This window comes from Bombina bombina, chromosome 1, assembly GCF_027579735.1.
Source record: "Bombina bombina isolate aBomBom1 chromosome 1, aBomBom1.pri, whole genome shotgun sequence".
Lineage (NCBI taxonomy): Eukaryota > Metazoa > Chordata > Amphibia > Anura > Bombinatoridae > Bombina > Bombina bombina.
The window spans coordinates 1351034566-1351054710 of record NC_069499.1 but is presented as its reverse complement, the minus strand read 5'-3'; the positions used below and the strand labels follow the sequence as shown (position 1 = coordinate 1351054710).

The 20145-nt window shown below is 41.8% G+C and overlaps 1 protein-coding gene across 1 annotated transcript in view; it reads right to left on the bottom strand.

The window, feature by feature from the left end:
• ASH1L (ASH1 like histone lysine methyltransferase) overlaps positions 1-19807 on the bottom strand; it is a 505039-nt gene extending 485232 nt beyond the window's left edge. Inside the window, exon 1 of the mRNA XM_053703215.1 lies at positions 17779-19807. The gene's annotated coding sequence lies outside the window, so the exon portion shown is untranslated. The remainder of the gene's footprint in view (positions 1-17778) is intronic.
• Positions 19808-20145: the final 338 nt, after the last annotated feature.

Genomic DNA, 20145 nt, shown 5'->3' with positions numbered 1-20145 from the left:
AACGTTTTTGGTATGAAACATAACAACCGGATAAATACCACTTCAATCTGGTCTACTAGCCACAACCATTTACCTGAAAAACCTCTCTTAAGTGATAAACACAATTTAACATTAACATAGAATGCAAATATGCTCCAAAATGCACTCATAAGGGAAGTGAAACAACCCAAATGGCAAGGAACCAGATGTCACATCTAAATAATTTTACGTCTCACACCATTTATTGAAATTTTCTTCTTATGAGCAGATGAACATAACATTTCTGTATCCAACAGAATCTCAGCTACATGTAAACATTTTAGTTTTACGATACCACAATCTGCAGTGGAACAGCCTCCGGCAGATACTCTCTGTAATTAGGGTAATACAGTGTAGTAAAGGAATTACTCAGTTTTCACTAATAACTACTGCAAGAAACATCTATTATGAGAATGTTCGAAATATGACACCTTAAAGCAGCTCCTCCAAAAAAAGAAAAGGATTTTAATGTGTATATTTTTTATATGGTCAACAGTTCAAAGGTACTATATATATATATATATATATATATATATATATATATATATATATATATATATATATATATATATATATATATATATATATATATATATATATATATATATATATATACTGTATATATATATATATATATATATATATATATATATATATATATATACACACACACACACACACACACACACACACACACACACACATATATATATATATACATGCATACAATATACATTGCATTATGGCTTCTAAATGTAAAGATACTTAACTTTAAAAGTTTCATTGCAGATAAATTGAATATATGAATTGTAAACAGGAACTACAATGGATAACCCAGCAAAATTGCACTTTATAGAGCTGTGTCACCTACTAAACACTAACTATGGTCTAACTCGGTCTTCCCTAGTTCCTTTAAAGCCCACATTTGAAAAAATGTTTAGACTAGGTCTATGGCAGGGAATTCTCCATAATATAGATCAAGCTAGGATATAAAGAAAAAACAGCTGATCAGTTTTCCACAGCTGCATGAGTGGGGTGCAACAATGAAGATATGGCATTATTGTAGGTTTCTTAAAGGGACAGTAAACACCCTGCAGTTGTTCCCACTTCATGTAATTTAACTCTTACAATTGTGTGTTTCCAATGGTGAGGGCTGGGAGAGCACACTAGAGATTTCACAAGCATAACCCTGCTACATATCTGTCCCTAACTGGCATCAACAGAAGTTATCAGATAACAAAACAAATGCAGGTTTCTCTAACATAATGACCGTGGCGTGTCTTGTCTACTCCACTAACAACTCCTCTAAATAAAGCAAGAGGTGGGTGGAATTTGAGCTAACAAGGTGTTAATTAGTGTTAATAGTGTTTACACTTGGCTGGTGTTATTCTATAGCAAAACATCATAAATGTGTTGTTATTACAAGGTGTTTAGTGTCCCTTTAAAGAAATATGAAAAACATTGAGACTGTAATATAAAAGGTTAAATTAAGCACTGAATAAACCTTTGCAATATACTTTCATTATTTAGTTATGAGAACCGGAAGTGGCAACTGTAGACAAGCCAAACACTGCTACATCTCTGCCCCTGGATAAGCAGAGTTGATAAGTTACTGGAAAACAACACAAGTGACAAAGCTTCTGGTTGGGGGTTTCACTTATCAAAAACAGCTGCAGCAAACAAGTTGCTAGTGCATTCAGAAACACTCAGTTAATACGTTGATCTACTGCAAGAGAACAGAAAAATCTTGTAATTACAGGTGCTTTATGTCTATTTAATCTATTTTTTCAAATAAATAAAATTTTTAAAAAATTAACGTATTATTACCTACACTACTTTTAATTGCCTCCATCACTTATGGTCTTCTGAGCCAGTTTTAACCTCTTAGCTAAACACAGATTGACTAGCAGAGTTTAAAAAATAAAAGATTAAAAATGATCCCACATGATTATGTGAGCAGCACATATAGGGGAGTATATTGATGTCTGAAACTATAAATCCACTTGACAAGGTCATTTTCTTATCCATTTATATCATTATTATAAACAAGACCTATACAATTATCTATTAATGGTGTTATACACTGATTTATTATAAAGGGTGCAAGAAGATATAAAATAATTCACAGCTAATACAATTTGCCTTAAACAAGGGTTTGCCAAACACCTGACATGAAGAAACTACAGCTACTATAACTGTACAGCCAGTAACTACATTTAATTACTGTACATATATGGATAAACACAAGATATAAACTGGCACCTAAAATGTGTCTGGCCCCTTAGTTTGATTTAAAGGCTTTTTGTTTAAAGCCTAAAGTATTATATTGACTCATATGTCCTTTTAAATATATAGATTTAATTCAACATAACTACTATGAACTTTGAAGAGCTGCAAATGACCCAAAGGTTTGATTATTAAAATATTAGAATGGCTCAGGAAAGACATAGTAGATTTGCAAAGTACTGTTATGAGTTTCCGAAAAAAACTAATTATGCTTACCTGATCATTTTCTTTTCTTCAGATGAAGAGAGTCCAAAGCTGCATTCATTACTTTTGGGAATTCAGAACCTGGCCACCAGGAGGAGGCAAAGACACCCCAGCCAAAGGCTTTAATACTCCTCCCACTTCCCTCATCCCCCAGTCATTCTGCCAAAGAACAGTAGAAGAAATATCAGGGTGAAATGGTGCCAGAAGAAAAAATATAATAGACGCCCCACATAAAACACGGCCGGGGAGCTGTGGACTCTTTCCATTTGAAGAAAAGAAAATTATCAGGTAAGCATAATTTATGTTTTTCTTCATAAATGGAAAGAGTCCACAGCTGCATTCATTACTTTTGGGAAAACAATACCCAAGCTATAGTGGACAAAAACCTGCTTTGTCCAAAGCAGAGAAAACTTTGAAAAAAGAAAAAGCCCCAAGGACACAGACCCGCAGATAGTCCATAAGCCTTGCTAGAGACCACAAAAAAAGACTCCACTGAGCCAACACGCCTGCAGGAGACACCGTTGCCTAGCAGTCAGTCCCCAACCACACACCCCTTACTAGAGAAAAGGGATCAACTGCCGAAACCTCCCAAAAAGGAGAAGACGTGGAAGAAAAAAATCAAAGATACCAAAGACCCATAAATAGGGTACAAAAAGTTCAACAAAAAAAAATAAGGAACCCCAAAAACCGAACCAAGCTCACTGAGACCCGAACCGTTCTTGAGATACAAGGCAGGCAACGCCTAGACCCCGGATCTTACAGAAACCACAAGGTTAAGACCGGGAATCTAAAACCGAGGAGAAAACTGCTCCTAAAAACAGAGCAACAACACCCCAAAAGAACAACCGAAGACAGAGTCCTCAAGTTATAAGATAACTCAGAATATCGAAATATTCATAGATCGAATATGTGCAGCAACCCCAGATAAGCAAACACCTGAGTCAACACCACACGCCCCAGTCATACCAGGATGACTCTGAAATAGAATACTTGCAGGCAAGAAAGAGCAGCTGAAAAGAGATATCAAACCCTAATCGTCAGACTGCAAAAACATCCGCTAAACATTGTGCACATCACAGGCTATCCAAAAGCCGAAATCCTTCTCAACATCTTGAACATGGAGGATCACAGAACCTCAAAGAGGCTCACCGAACCTCAATTGACTCGAGAACGTACAACAGATTTCAGATCCTGCTCTACACCGAACCAGCCCAGGCGACAGTCAGGTCTGAAAAACAGGGGAACAGAAAGGACCCCAATCCCAGGGAAGGACATAATGGGGAGAACTCGGCCACCCCAACCGAACTTGGGAGCCCAAAGAGCTCCTTCAAATGGGTCCTCCCAAAGAGAACCACATAGGAGATGAACATAGCAAAATGCAGTTGATCCCTATGAAGACCCAGCATAACTGACAGTCTCAACATGGAGATTACAATCTCCACAGACGAAACAGAACATACAGAATAAAAACACCTGTCCCAACCACCTGCACACAGGACGACACTAATGAACACAGACAGAACTCACCCTGAAGGGGAGCCCATATCAATCAAAGGATAATGCAAGCCATAAGGAGCGTATCCGAAAGCGCCCAGGATCCTGGCCAAGCTGCTAGCAGACTTAACTGGCCAGTCCGTAGGCCATAATCTATGGTCCTTGGAAAATTGGATCGCCCTGAACCAGCCACAGGATCATAAGTTTCTGGACATCCAGAAAGATCCAAAATAAAAACTAAAGGTCCGAGCCCCAGAATTGTTTAAAACAAACACCCCATCTGCAGAAGCAGACCTCACAGGGGAATAACTGGACTACCCCGGAGAACGGGACAAGACTCACTCGTAGATCCCACCCCAAAAAGGAAGAGAACACTCCAAAAAGGAGCTAGGGCACGACAGTGACGCGCCAAGACTCTAAAGACCAAGGAAGAACATTGAGGACAAGTCACCCAAAGAGTGAGTAGAACAAAGGCTAGTCTCCATATTGCCTCAGAGTACGTTACTAGAGGACCACACCCAATGAAAACGAATGCAGAGCATCTTAATCTCGTTAGAAAAAAAACCCTAAGCGAAACTTGGGGAAGGAGACAACACAGCCCAATGTCCCTGATAGGGAAAACGACAAACTCCCTAGAGTAGGAAAAGCCACACGGCCCTCCTTAAAGAGAGTATAATCATCAGATGACTATTTCACCAACCACTAGGCTACCTTGCTACCCCCATAAGGCGGCCAAACGGCTAAGGAGAACGGACAAAGTCCAGAAAGCCGACCCGAAAGATGACCCTCCAAAAAGCAAAACCGCCAGAAATCGGCGGCAAGGAGGCCCTGAGTCCTCCAAACTTCCAACCTATGCGGAGAAGGAAGCACTAAAAATCCCGGCGAAATAACGGAACAACAGAGTGTGTCGCAGTGGAACTTCACTGAGTCCCAGTCGACCAGCTAGAAAGGCTAACAAGGACTGAACCAATCCCCCATGCCTCGTGGACCCTTAGGTCCTCTCAAAATTCTTAGCTGAACTTGTTACAAACAAGGAATAACACCAATAATAATTGTCTGAAACAGGCCACAAGAACAGAAGGATCCGAACCCAATCCGGACCAGCCTGAAACTAAGGGCAAATACTGTCAAGGCCACAGATAGGGGGATAAACAGCAGACAAACATAGGACTAACATGTCCTCACACCAAACAAACAAAGTAAACTGAGCGATCAAAAAAAATCGCAAGCATCAATTCCAGAAAACATTCCTGAAGGAAAAGCATAAATATGAGCTCAAAATAAAAAATCATCCTAACTGGATTAAAATAAAAGATAAGGCAACCCGTAGGTTATTGCCCAAGAAGAACAGACACACCCGCAGGATCGGGATCCTGTTCTTCCAGCTCAGAACTGGAAAGGATACTCAATAAACAAGGCTATAAGAAGATTACTTCATCCTCCTATACCTAAGCCTGTGAGCCATTCGAAGCTGAAGACTGAGAATACCCATATCCATTAAGAATGGGATCCTCCAACAATGCCAAAATGTGCCTCAGTAGGACACGAAGGTCTGCTAGTCTATAACGGAAGGCATAGCATACCTTCGCCGAAGCAGAAAACGACTCCAGCCCCAGAGGTTGACCCCCTGAAGCCTCAGGGACAGTCCTACCTCCGGAGAGCTGAGTAGGCTATCCCATGCCTAAGGAGCCCCGGCTAACAGAGCATGTACAATATTGTAAACACACTTCTGGTAGTTGCAGGTTGCGCCAGAGCCATAATTATGTACATGCGAAAACGTGCCATCAGTTCTGGAGGGAACAAGCCACCTTCCATAGAAGGATAAGCCAAATCTGGGTTACCGGCATACGTAGCAAGAGTTGGTGGTAGGGAACGCGCCACTCAGGGAACCGGACCCCCAGAGGCAGACGGCTCAGCGGCCCCTTGATTCCCCAATCCTGAGGAATTGAGCGCTCTAAAACGGCATTCGGAACATAACTGGAGGGCAATTTGTATTCTTCACCAGAAACAGAATCTGATTTAGAGACGTCCGTCTCCACAATATCAAAATCCTCCATAACAGGGATACTGAATACAAAAAAAAAACGGACCAAATAAGAAAATGTAAACGGCACCCGACACCCACAATGGCTGGGGCACTCCTCACCTCCTATGAACCAGAAACCGAGAGACCAGAATTCTTTCGTCGCCACACAGTCAGGAATGCGGAAACAGAGAGCCAAAACCGTGACCACGCCCGCTCACCAGGTACACAGTGCAGTCCAGAAAAAGTGCACTCAACCGTAAAGGCTGTGTCACTCCCAAAGGCCGTTATGTTCCACAAGCCATGAGCCTAATTAACACTACACATACGCAGGCCGAATCACATAACAAACATAATTAAAAAAAACCTGTTCAGTAACCCCCCCCCCCCCCTCAGGAGATATTAACCCTTAATTCCAAGATACGAAAGGAGCCTCACTGAGACCCTGATTATAGTTAATCGCCCAAGGTGAGAGCCTCTCTGGAAAACATTTGTAGTACCATACAATCATAACAAAAGTAAAATGAAACAATCTTAGCGGAATCTACACCATAGAACAGGAACACGGCCCTTCAAGTGTGACAGATAGTAGCCTCGCCTCTGCGATGAACTTGAGAGAAGAAAGCAGACAGCAAAACTTGTCAACGCTGACTACTTGTGGAGCTGTTAATATGAGTCGGGATGGATTCGCAGAAAGACTCTCCCTGCATTTCCGGACTCTAACTTTCGTCCATGCTCTCACTGAGAGGCTGGCAAAAATACTTAAAACTCCAGTTCCATGCCGAAGAGTACTACCCTCCGTATCGAAACTTCTGACACTTCTCTGCCAACCTCCTGGGACGAAAGGCAAAGGATGACTAAGGGATGAGGGAAGTGGGAGAAGTATTTAAGCCTTTGGTTGGGGTGTCTTTGCCTCCTCCTGGTGGCCAGGTTCTGAATTCCCAAAAGTAATGAATGCAGCTGTGGACTCTTCCATTTATGAAGAAAATGTTCCTACTTCTAAGGAAGATTTTCTTTTTATGGGTTTTCTTATCTATACACAATGTAAAGCCTTGCACACTTTAAAAAAGTGCTGGTAAATTTCTGTATATATGAAAACATAAAGCAAATCATGTAAAATGCATAAGATAAATTGTGGATTCATTATATTAGTTATTTTGTAAATAAGCACTTGTGTATGTACAGCAGGCCTCTTGTTGCATTAAAATAAAGTGTAACTCAGAGGAGTTTAATACTTGAAAATATTTGTTGCACTGGACTATGTAGCAGAACACCAGAGAGATACCCAGTGGCTCTCCTAAGCATGTGATCACACCATGCCACATTATGACTTCAATGTGCCACACAAGAAGAGGTACAGATCAAACAATTTAATGGAAAATGGTTTAGAAAATTATAAACAGGTGGCAATTAGTGCATTGAATGCATTTAGCGTTTTTGTATTTACTTATTTCTGCTACATTTGCATAGTATATTTCAAAGATGTACAACAATTATTATTTTATGCACTCTTTTGGCAATGTCCAATTGTGTATGTTTATATTTAATGTAAGATTTTTTTACATAACACATGGGTTCACGAATTTATACGAAACTTAGAATATATCGGACCTTTTTTTTAAATCAAAATAGTAATTTATATATAGATATTTGTAGAATAATAAAAAAAAAATCAAAGTAATGGGTCCCAGGATCTCACGATTTTGTCTAGCCCTGATATAACAAATACATAATTCTACTGGAGATAATTGTCTAATCAGGTCATATATACTAAAAAGGGCATAATACACATTGTTTTTACATGATTCAGATAAAGCATACATTTATAAACAGCTTTCTAATTTACTCCCATTATCGATTTTGCTGCATTCTCATTGTATCCTTTCTTGAAGGAGCAGCAGTGCACTACTGGGAAATAGCAGAACACATCGGTAAGCCACTGACAAGAGGCATCTATGTGCAGCCACCACTCACCAGTCAGCTCTCAATGCTACCTAGGCATGCTTTCCAACAAAGGATACCAAGAGAGATAAACAAATTAGATAATAGAAGGAAATTGTTTAAAATGTGCTCTGATTCATGAAGGAAAAAAAATTGGGTTTCATATGATATTTTTTTTTTTACTCTTTTCTGGATCAACAGTAGTAAGAGAAATGTGTTAAAGGTTGTACTTGATGGACCTTCTTTGTTTCCACTTATATTACTATAAAACTAACTGTAGAGCAGTGAGCGCAATGTTCAAGTGTAGCAAATAGTATTTTTTATCAGATTTGATGTAAGTGGAACGACAGACAATCCCACCAGCATTCCAGCCATGAAAAAGATACAGCACTAACAATTACTCAATGCTTTCGCAACATGCTATTGCACTACAAACCAGGGCAATGACTGACCCCCTCTACCAGCACCCCATCCATAGCCCTGATATAGCACTAACACCAGGGCAATGACTGATCCCCTCTACCAGCATCCATCCATAGCACTGATACACCACTAACACCCGGGCAATAACTGACCCCTCTACCAGCATCCCATCCATAGCACTGATACAGCACTAACACCAGGGCAATGACTGATCACCTCTACCAGCATCCGATCAATAGCCGTGATACAGCACTAACACCAGGGCAATGACTGACCACCTCTACCAGCACCCCATCCATAGCCCTGATATAGCACTAACACCAGGGCAATGACTGATCACCTCTACCAGCATCCGATCAATAGCCTTGATACAGCACTAACACCAGGGCAATGACTGACCACCTCTACCAGCAACCGATTCATAGCCTTGATACAGCACTAACACCAGGGCAATGAATGACCCCCTCTACCAGCATCCCATCAATAGCCCTGATACACCACTAACACCAGGGCAATGGCTGACCCAGCTCTACCAGCATCCATCCATAGCCCTGATACACCACTAAAACCAGATCAATGAATGACCCTCTCTACCAGCGTCCATCCATAGCCCTGATACACCACTTACACCAGGACAATGACTGACACCTCCACCAGCATCCCATCCAGAGCCACGATAAACCGCTAACACCAGTGCAATGACTGACTCCCTTTACCAGCATCCCATCCATAGCCCTCATACAGCACTAACACCAGTGCAATGACTGACCACCTCTAGCAGCATCACATCCATAGCCTTGATACAGCACTAACACCAGGGCAATGACTGACTCCCTCTACCAGCAACCGATCCATAGCCTTAATACAGCACTAACACCAGGGCAATGACTGACCACCTCTACCAGCATCCAATCAATAGCCTTGATACAGCACTAACACCAGGGCAATGACTGCCCACCTCTACCAGCAAACGATCCATAGCCTTGATACAGCACTAACACCAGGGCAATGACTGACCCCCTCTACCAGCATCCCATCTATAACCCTGATATAGCACTAACACCAGGGCAATGATTGACCCCTCTACCAGCATCCCATCCATAGCCCTGATACACCACTAACACCAGGGCAATGACTGATCCCCTCTACCAGCATCCATCCATAGCCCTGATACACCACTAACACCTGGGCAACGTCTAACCCCCTCTACCAGCATCCCATCCGTAGCCCTGATACAGCAATAGCACCAGGACAATGACTGTCCTCCTCTACCAGCATCCATCCATAGCCGTGATACACCACTAACAACAGGGCAATGACTGACCCCCTCTACCAGAATCCATCCATAGCCCTGATAAACCACTAACACTAGGGCAATGAATGACCCCCTCTACCAGCATCTATACATAGCCCTGATACAGCGCTAACACCAGTGCAATGACTGACCCCCTCTACCAGCATCCCGTCCATAGCCCTGATACACCACTAACACCAGTGCAATGACTGACCCCCGCCTCTACCAATATCTCATTCATAGCCTCAGTAACACCAGGGCAATGACTGACCACCTCTACCAGCATCCGATCCATAGCCTTGATACAGCAGTAACACCAGGGCAATGACTGACCACCTCTACCAGCAACCGATCCATAGCCTTGATACAGCACTAACACCAGAGCAAAGACTGACCCCCTCTACCAGCATCCCATCTATAACCCTGATATAGCACTAACACCAGGGCAATGATTGACCCCTCTACCAGCATCCCATCCATAGCCCTGATACACCACTAATACCAGGGCAATGACTGATCCCCTCTACCAGCATCCATCCATAGCACTGATACACCACTAACACCCGGGCAATGAATGACCCCCTCTACCAGCATCTATACATAGCCCTGATACAGCGCTAACACCAGTGCAATGACTGACCACCTCTACCAGCATCCCGTCCATAGCCCTGATACACCACTAACACCAGTGCAATGACTGACCCCCGCCTCTACCAACATCTCATTCATAGCCTCACTAACACCAGGGCAATGACTGACCACCTCTACCAGCATCCGATCCATAGCCTTGATACAGCACTAACACCAGGGCAATGACTGACCACCTCTACCAGCAACCGATCCATAGCCTTGATACAGCACTAACACCAGAGCAAAGACTGACCCCCTCTACCAGCATCCCATCTATAACCCTGATATAGCACTAGCACCAGGGCAATGATTGACCCCTCTACCAGCATCCCGTCCATAGCCCTGATACACCACTAACACCAGTGCAATGACTGACCCCCGCCTCTACCAACATCTCATTCATAGCCTCACTAACACCAGGGCAATGACTATCCCCCTCTACCAGCATCTATCCATAGTTCTGATACACCACTAACACCAGGGCAACGAATGACCCCCTCAGCATCCATCTATAGCTGTGATACACCACTAACACCAGGGCAATGACTGACCCCTCTACCAGCATCCCATCCATAGCCCTGATACACCACTAACACCACTGCAATGACTGACCCCCGCCTCTACCAACATCTCATTCATAGCCTCACTAACACCAGGGCAATGACTGACCACCTCTACCAGCAACCGATCCATAGCCTTGATACAGCACTAACATCAGAGCAAAGACTGACCCCCTCTACCAGCATCCCATCTATAACCCTGATATAGCACTAACACCAGGGCAATGATTGACCCCTCTACCAGCATCCCATCCATAGCCCTGATACACCACTAACACCAGGGCAATGACTGATCCCCTCTACCAGCATCCATCCATAGCACTAATACACCACTAACACCCGGGCAATAACTGACCCCTCTACCAGCATCCCATCCATAGCCCTGATACAGCACTAACACCAGGGCAATGACTGATCACCTCTACCAGCATTCGATCCATAGCCTTGATACAGCACTAACACCAGGGCAATGACTGACCACCTCTACCAGCAACCGATCCATAGCCTTGATACAGAACTAAAACCAGGGCAATGAATGACCCCCTCTACCAGCATCCCATCCATAGCCCTGATACACCACTAACACCCGAGCAATAACTGACCCCTCTACCAGCATCCCATCCATAGCCCTGATACAGCACTAACACCAGGGCAATGACTGATCCCCTCTACCAGCATCCATCCATAGCCCTGATACACCACTAACACCAGGGCAATGGCTGACCCAGCTCTACCAGCATCCATCCATAGCCCTGATACACCACTAAAACCAGATCAATGAATGACCCTCTCTACCAGCATCCATCCATAGCCCTGATACACCACTTACACCAGTGCAATGACTGAAACCTCCACCAGCATCCCATCCATAGCCCTCATACAGCACTAACACCAGTGCAATGACTGACCACCTCTAGCAGCATCACATCCATAGCCTTGATACAGCACTAACATCAGGGCAATGACTGACTCCCTCTACCAGCAACCGATCCATAGCCTTGATACAGCACTAACACCAGGGCAATGACTGATCACCTCACCAGCATCCGATCAATAGCCTTGATACTGCACTAACACCAGGGCAATGACTGCCCACCTATACCAGCAAACGATCCATAGCCTTGATACAGCACTAACACCAGGGCAATGACTGACCCCCTCTACCAGCAACCGATCCATAGCCTTGATACAGCACTAACACCAGGGCAATGACTGATCACCTCACCAGCATCCGATCAATAGCCTTGATACTGCACTAACACCAGGGCAATGACTGCCCACCTATACCAGCAAACGATCCATAGCCTTGATACAGCACTAACACCAGGGCAATGACTGACCCCCTCTACCAGCATCCCATCTATAACCCTGATATAGCACTAACACCAGGGCAATGATTAACCCCTCTACCAGCATCCCATCCATAGCCCTGATACTCCACTAACACCAGGGCAATGACTGATCCCCTCTACGAGCATCCATCCATAGCTCTGATACACCACTAACACCTGGGCAACGTCTAACCCCCTCTATCAGCATCCCATCCATAGCCCTGATACAGCAATAGCACCAGGACAATGACTGTCCTCCTCTACCAGCATCCATCCATAGCCGTGATACACCACTAACACCAGGGCAATGACTGACCCCCTCTACCAGAATCCATCCATAGACCTGATAAACCACTAACACTAGGGCAAGGAATGACCCCCTCTACCAGCATCTATACATAGCCCTGATACAGCACTAACACCAGTGCAATGACTGACCCCCTCTACCAGTATCCCATCCATACCCCTGATACACCACTTACACCAGTGCAATGACTGTCCCCCTCTACCAGCATCCATCCATATCCCTGATACACCACTTACACCAGGGCAATGACTGACCCCCTCTACCAGCATCCATCCATAGCCGTGATACACCACTAACACCAGGGCAATGACTGACCACCTCTAGCAACATCCGAGCCATAGCCCTGATACAGCACTAACACCAGGGCAATGGCTGACCCCCTCTACCAGCATCCATCCATAGCCGTGATACACCACTAACACCAGGGCAATGACTGACCACCTCTAGCAACATCCGAGCCATAGCCCTGATACAGCACTAACACCAGGGCAATGGCTGACCCCCTCTACCAGCATCCATCCATAGCCCTGATACACCACTAACACCAGTGCAATGATTATCCCCCTCTACCAGCATCTATCCATAGTTCTGATACACCACTAACACCAGGGCAACGAATGACCCCCTCAGCATCCATCTATAGCTATGATACACCACTAACACCAGGGCAATGACTGACCCCTCTGCCAGCATCCCATCCATAGCCCTGATACACCACTAACACCAGTGCAATGACTGACCCCCGCCTCTACTAACATCTCATTCATAGCCTCACTAACACCAGGGCAATGACTGACCACCTCTACCAGCATCCGATCCATAGCCTTGATACAACACCAGGGCAATGATTGACCCACTCTACAAGCATCCCATCCATAGCCCTGATACACCACTAACACCAGGGCAATGACTTAACACCTCTACCAGCAACCAATCCATAGCCTTGATAAAACACCAACACCAGGGCAATGATTGACCCACTCTACGAGCATCCCATCCATAGCCCTGATACACCACAAACACCAGGACAGTGACTGACACCCTCCACCAGCATCGCATCCATAGCCACTGATACACCACTAACACCAGGGCAATGACTGACCCCCTCTACCAGCATCTCATCCATAGCCCTGATACACCACTAACACCAGGGCAATGACTGACCACCTCTAGCAGCATCACATCCATAGCCCTGATACACTACTAACACCAGGACATTGACTGACCCCCTCTACCAGCATCCCATCAATACCCCTGATACAGCACTAACACCAGTGCAATAACTGTCCCCCTCTACCAGCATCCATCCATAGCCCTGATACACCACTAACACCAGGGCAATGACTGACTCCCTCTACCAGCATCCCATCCATAGCCCTGATACAGCACTAACACCAGTGCAATAACTGTCCCCCTCTACCAGCATCCCATCCATAGCCCTGATACACCACTAACATCAGGGCAATGACTGACTACCTCTACCAGCATCCATAGCCACGATGCACATAATATTTTTTTATAAATAATATGATTATTTTTTAATTTCAATCAGATTATTTTTTAATTTAAATAGGATTTGTTTTTAAATATGTTTTTTGAGGAAAAATCTATCTAAAGATAGTTTTTATTTAAGATACATTATAATCTAAAAGGTTATTCATCCTGAAATATACTGTAGATTTGTTTTTAATTATATAGAAAGATGCTGTATATTCATGGATGTAATGATGTAATGTTTAATTTGTTTGGTAAATAATTACATTAATTCATTCACAATGTCATGCTCTCCCAGAGGTTTCTATAAAATATTATTTTGGGCATTTTTCTATCTAGAGGATATCATAACATAACATTGGTTTTGTAGTTCTCAAAACTGTGAATTTGTGTCTGCAGAAATAACATGCCTCTTAACAGCAAAAATGTTATAAAATAAGCATACAGGAGTTCAGAAATATACCTTAAAGGGACATAATTATGAAAAAAAAAAATTAAGAAAGTTTCAGAAATAGCATACCATTTTCAGATTTCAGATTTACTTATCATATTTGCTCCATTCTCTTGGTATCCTTTGTTGAAGGAAAGCAATGCTTTAATTGAGCCTAGCTGAACACATTGGGCATCACAGTGACAAGCTGCCAGCTCACAGTAGTGCATTGCTTCTGAGCCTACATATGTATGCTTTTCAACAATAGATACCAAGAGAACAAAGCAAATTCGATAAGAGAAAAATAGGAAAATTGTTAAAAATTACATGTCCGGTCTGAATCATGAATGTTTAATTTTGACATTACTGTCCCTTTATTGACATTTCTACCCTGCAAATCTATGTACAAATAATAAACCCATATTCATTTTCAAGAAGATCACTGGATAAAAGATTGTTTGGAGTGGAATAGATCTGCACAAGGACCTAAAATTGAGGGGAAAGAAGTAAAAATGAAAATGAAACCTATAATGTTATTGTTTTAGTTTAATAAAACTATTTAAATTGTTATAATTATTAAGGTAATAGTTATTTTTCTTTAGTTAAATAAAACTTATTATTAAGGCAATAATATTTTTCTCCTACCAATAAAGTATGTCTGAAAAGTTGATCAAATATGAATGATTAACCTATTAAGGGCCAGATTACAAGTGTATTGCTAAATATCACTTTGTGAAAGCGATATTTGCGCTCCACTAAGTAATACCAGTGCATGCTAATGTGCGCTGGTAATACAAGTTGACAGTAATGCAAACGGCTGGGAAGCATTGCTCTCATGAGAGCATGCTTCTATAGGCGCTAATGGGGGCCTCATTCTGATGCCATCCGAGACAGCACAGAACCTGAGCGCAGCGAAGGGGGTAAGAAGCACAGCGATGGCAGCAATATTAAATATATATACGTATATGATTATATACATATACAGGTAGCCCTCAGTTTACGCCGGGGTTAGGTTCCAGAAGGAATGGTTGTAAATTGAAACCATTGTAAATTGAAACCCAGTTTATAATGTAAGTCAATGGGAAGTGAGGGAGATAGGTTCCAGCCCCCTCTCAAAATTGTCATAAGTAACACCTAATACATTATTTTTAAAGCTTTGAAATGAAGACTTTAAATGCTAAACATCATTATACACCTATTAAAATAATCACACAACACAGAATATATAATTAAACTAAGTTAAATGAACAAAAACCATTTGCTAAACAGCATTATAAACCTAATAAAATAATCACACAACACAGACTTCACTTGCATTTTTCTGCAAACAGTTCTTTCTATGCATTCCAATCTGGAATGATTTATAGACAGGAAGATCTTGTTCCTTTGAAATCTGCTCGATAGCTCAGGTCTGGTTAAACTGATTAATTTCAGCTTGCTTGGCTTTGCTGCAACACAAGTGGACAGCTCCACCTACTGGCTATTTTAATAAATGCACTGCTTCTCAATGCTTTTCAATAGCAGTCACATGACTGGAAAAAAAGGTTGTTATTCTGAAACGGTGTAAATTGAACCGTTGTAAAACGAGGGCCACCTGTATATTTATGTTTTAATATGTGTATATGCTATATAGTTTTCTATTTAAGATACATTATAATCCAAAGGTTATTCATCCTGAAATAAGTATAGTTTTCATTGGTGTTTGCAGAAATAACATTTCTTCTTCACAGCACAAATGTTATAAATTTTAAACCATTTTTAGATTTACTTCTATTATCAAATTTGCTTCATTCTCTTGTTAGCCTTTATTGAAGGAGAAGCAATGCACTACTGGGAGCTAGCTGATCACATTTGGTGAACCAATGACAAGTGCATATATGTGCAGCAAGTGTATGCTTTTTAAGAAAGGATACCATGATACTAGAAGTAGAGTTGTTTAAAATTGCATGTTCTATCTGAATCTTTGTGGTAGTTTAATTTTGATTTTACTGCCCCTTAAATCTTATTTCTCCCATGCAATTCTATGTACACAATTAACCCCTTACTAAGTTTCAAGAAGCTCAATGAATAGAAGATTGCTTGGAGTGGAATAGTTCTATACAATGACCTAGGTGTGAGGAGGGAGGCGAAAGCAGTACAAATGAAAGTGAAACCTATAATGTTATTGTTTTAGTTAAATACAACTATTTTACATTTTTATTTTTAAGGTAAAGATTATTTACCTTTTGTTAAATAAAACAATTTAAATTGTTCTTAATGACCATTTTTCTCTTTCCAATAAACAGTTAAAAAGTTGATCACAAGATGAACATCCTATTAAACTGGGGTTAGTTCCCCTACCAATAATTTCATACTTATTTATGTATTTCTAAGAGTATATAACTAAATCAATCATTTTCTGATATAATTGGAAAAAATCTGCAAAGTTTTTATTCTAATAATGAAACTTATATAGAAAACCATGATTTAAATCAAGTCTTACTGAATATGGATTTAAATATTGATTTAAATTGTGATTAAATCAAATCCATTCTGAGACATTCACTAGTGGGAGCTAGCTGAACACATCAGGAGGGGCAATGACAAGTGGCATACATGTGAAGCCACCAATCAGCTAGCTCCCAGTAGTGCATTGCTGTTTTTGAGCCTACAGAAGTATGCTTTTCAGTAAAGAATACCAAGTGAAACCATTATATATTAGATAACAGAAGTACATTGGAAAGTTGTTTAAAATTGCATGCTTCATCACTGAATCATGAACGTTTAATTTTTACTTTACTGTCCCTTTAATGTGTTCTAACCTGTATGTGTACACAACTAGACGCACAAAAACATAAATATACTAACATCATTTCAAAAAAACTTACAAGTTTGTCATGTTTGTTGGTTGATGTGTTTGTGCAAGCCTGTGATTTGACTACTATCATGTGAATATTTCACTAGTGACAGAGGCAAAGATGCACACAAACACGTATGCAATGCAATACATATACCCCTGCCTCTATACACATAATGTTATTGTGGCAAAACTGAATGCATCAACCTGTGTGAATGTGTTATGTTCTGGCCTGCAAGTGTATTTCAGTCTGTGTGAGTCAGTCTGCGTTTGTGTTTACATGTGTATGTTTATAGTCTGTGTGTCATTGGACCACATACAAAATACAGACAGATTTATCTGACATTGGATCCCCCCCCCCAACGTACACCGCTATTGGAGTCTGCAGAATCATGATCAATGTGAGATGCTCAAAAAATCCTATTTATTTCAGGAAGGAAAGCAGGGAAAGCATCACCCTCTCCCACAGGGCCACATCTGTCCAAGCCCCAGGCCCCACATCAATACCTGCAAAACATCATTGCATCTTCGTTCCAAACTCAAATTGCTAAACGCCATTCTGTCAGCTTGTTTACCTCTAGCATTTGGTGGCCAGCCCCTGGAGAAGGATTCTCAGTGCTCTGTTTACACCGAGGAGGGCTGGGACTCGCTGCTCATCAAACCCAACCCCATTAAAGCCCCTGCAACTGCAAAGGAGGGGGGAGGGACGCAGAGAATGAAGGCAGGAGAGGAGGTGGAGAAGGATTCCCAGGAACCAGTGCTATGCCTTATAGGAATGGATTAACTCCTTGTGGGATGCACAGAACGCAATGTACTGGAATGACAAGTCAAAGAGAACTGCTGGAGCAACGTGCCAATGCCGGTCTATGTATACAACGCTGTCTGGTGACATGTGTGATTCTTGCTGTCTACTTATTGTTAGACTGTGTGTAGTGCTGTCTTTTTCTTTGAATGCTAGTCTTTCTTTCCCTCCCCAATGCACGTCTTTCTATCTCATCTGTCTCTCTCTGTGAGTTTCAGTATAAGTCTCTAGTATTTTGTCCATCTGTGTCCCTCTGTCACTGTGTCTCTTTTTGTGGTGAGTGATTCTCATTAGCTCCATGTTGTGAGCTTTAGATTTGAAACAGAATCCATGTCTCTATCTCTGTAAATAATAACAATAAATATTACCTTTCTATGCCTGTGTGTGTTTATCATTCCCAATGTCTTTTATTCTCTAAATCTTTTACTCAGTGAAATATTTGTTTTCTTAACGTCTCTGTCCCTCTCACTCTGTAGCCTGTATCTGACTCATATGCTTCTTACTAGCTCACTGTGTCTTCTTCTGTATACATGAATGTCTTGTCTCTCACACTCAGTGTCTCTCTTACTGTTTATTATAGTCAGTGAGTCTCCTCTGTTTCTATGTGCTTTGCTATCCTTCTGTGTGTATCCTTTCTGAGTGCTTATTTGTATGTGTGTTTGCATGTGTCAGTCTCAGTGTCTCTCCTATATCGCTTTATAACAATTTGTGTCTTGACCTCTCTCGCTCCCTCTGTTTCTGTCTTTTCCATCCCCTTCTTCACTTGTTCTCCCTATGTTCCCCAATCTCTGGAAAACTTGCCCTCCCCACATGTGTTTTTCTCATTATCTTATTCCCTTACCCTTGGTGTGTGCATGTCTTTTTCTCTGATAGTGCCCACCTCTCTCTAAGAGGGTGTCATGATGTCTAATTTGTCTGTGTCTCTATCCTCTGTTCTTGGGTTCCCCTCTTTATTTCTTTGTCTCTCTTGCTCTGTCCATTAATATTTTTGGCATTTCTCTCTCTCTCTCTTCTCTGTCCATTAATGTCTCAATTGCTCACTCTCTGTGTTTGTATCTTTGGGAACTTGAATCCCTCTGTTCCAAAGTGTTTCACCCCTTCTCTGCTTCTTCATGCTCAGGGTGTAAGTGTCTCAGTTCCTCAGGCTCTGAATGTCTCACTGCCCTCCTGTCTCCTTCCATGGATTTATCTCTGCTTGGGTGTTGAATGTCTTGCTCTCTCACAACTGCGTTTCCCTATTTCTAGTGCTAGAAGTTTCCACTCCCTTATAACCTGATCTTCTCTCTCTTACTCTCATATTCAGAACAGCATGTAGTCTCTCTTCATGTGTTTCTCCTGCTGCTCAAACCCTATATTGTCCCTTATTTCTCCCTCTCTAATCAACCCATCCTTTCAGACAGTCTCAGAGTGTCTTCTGCACTTTTCCTGGTTGTCTCTACCCCCAAAATACTTTGGTTATTGTCCTTCTGTGTGCATATCTTTTTCCCCATCTTTTACCCTCTACCACTGTTTTTTTTATCATTATGACCTTTCCAAGTCTGAATATTAGTTAGAACATCTTTCTCAATCTTGCCCTATGAAAGTCTCTCTCTAGGTCTCTAAGTGTCACTAAGGCTCCAATTTTCAAAAACTTGCCAACGTGGAGAGCAATCAGCTTATTTTACTAAGCACTGTACTGTAAAATGAGTGTCTCTCCTTCACATAACAAATATTAGTAAAACTGATTATAGAATCTCGCCAGAGAGCTTTAGAGAATCAGGCCCTGACAGTCTGTCATTCTCAAAGTTGCCTTTTTGACACCCACCAGATAGAATGTGGCTCATACACAAAGTTATTTTCTAAATACAACTCTTTGGTAGTAAGATAGAGTCCCCTTACTTACCCAAATATGAAATTGTTTGTATGTAAATACACTCTCAAAGTACAGAACAAGCTATTAAATATTACTATGTCAAGCGAAGATAGTATGATCTAACCTACTAATATGAATAGTACAATGGCTAAATTTAACGGGCCTAAGACTGCAATATGAAATGTTTATATATAATTACAAAAACAAATGCTGTACAATT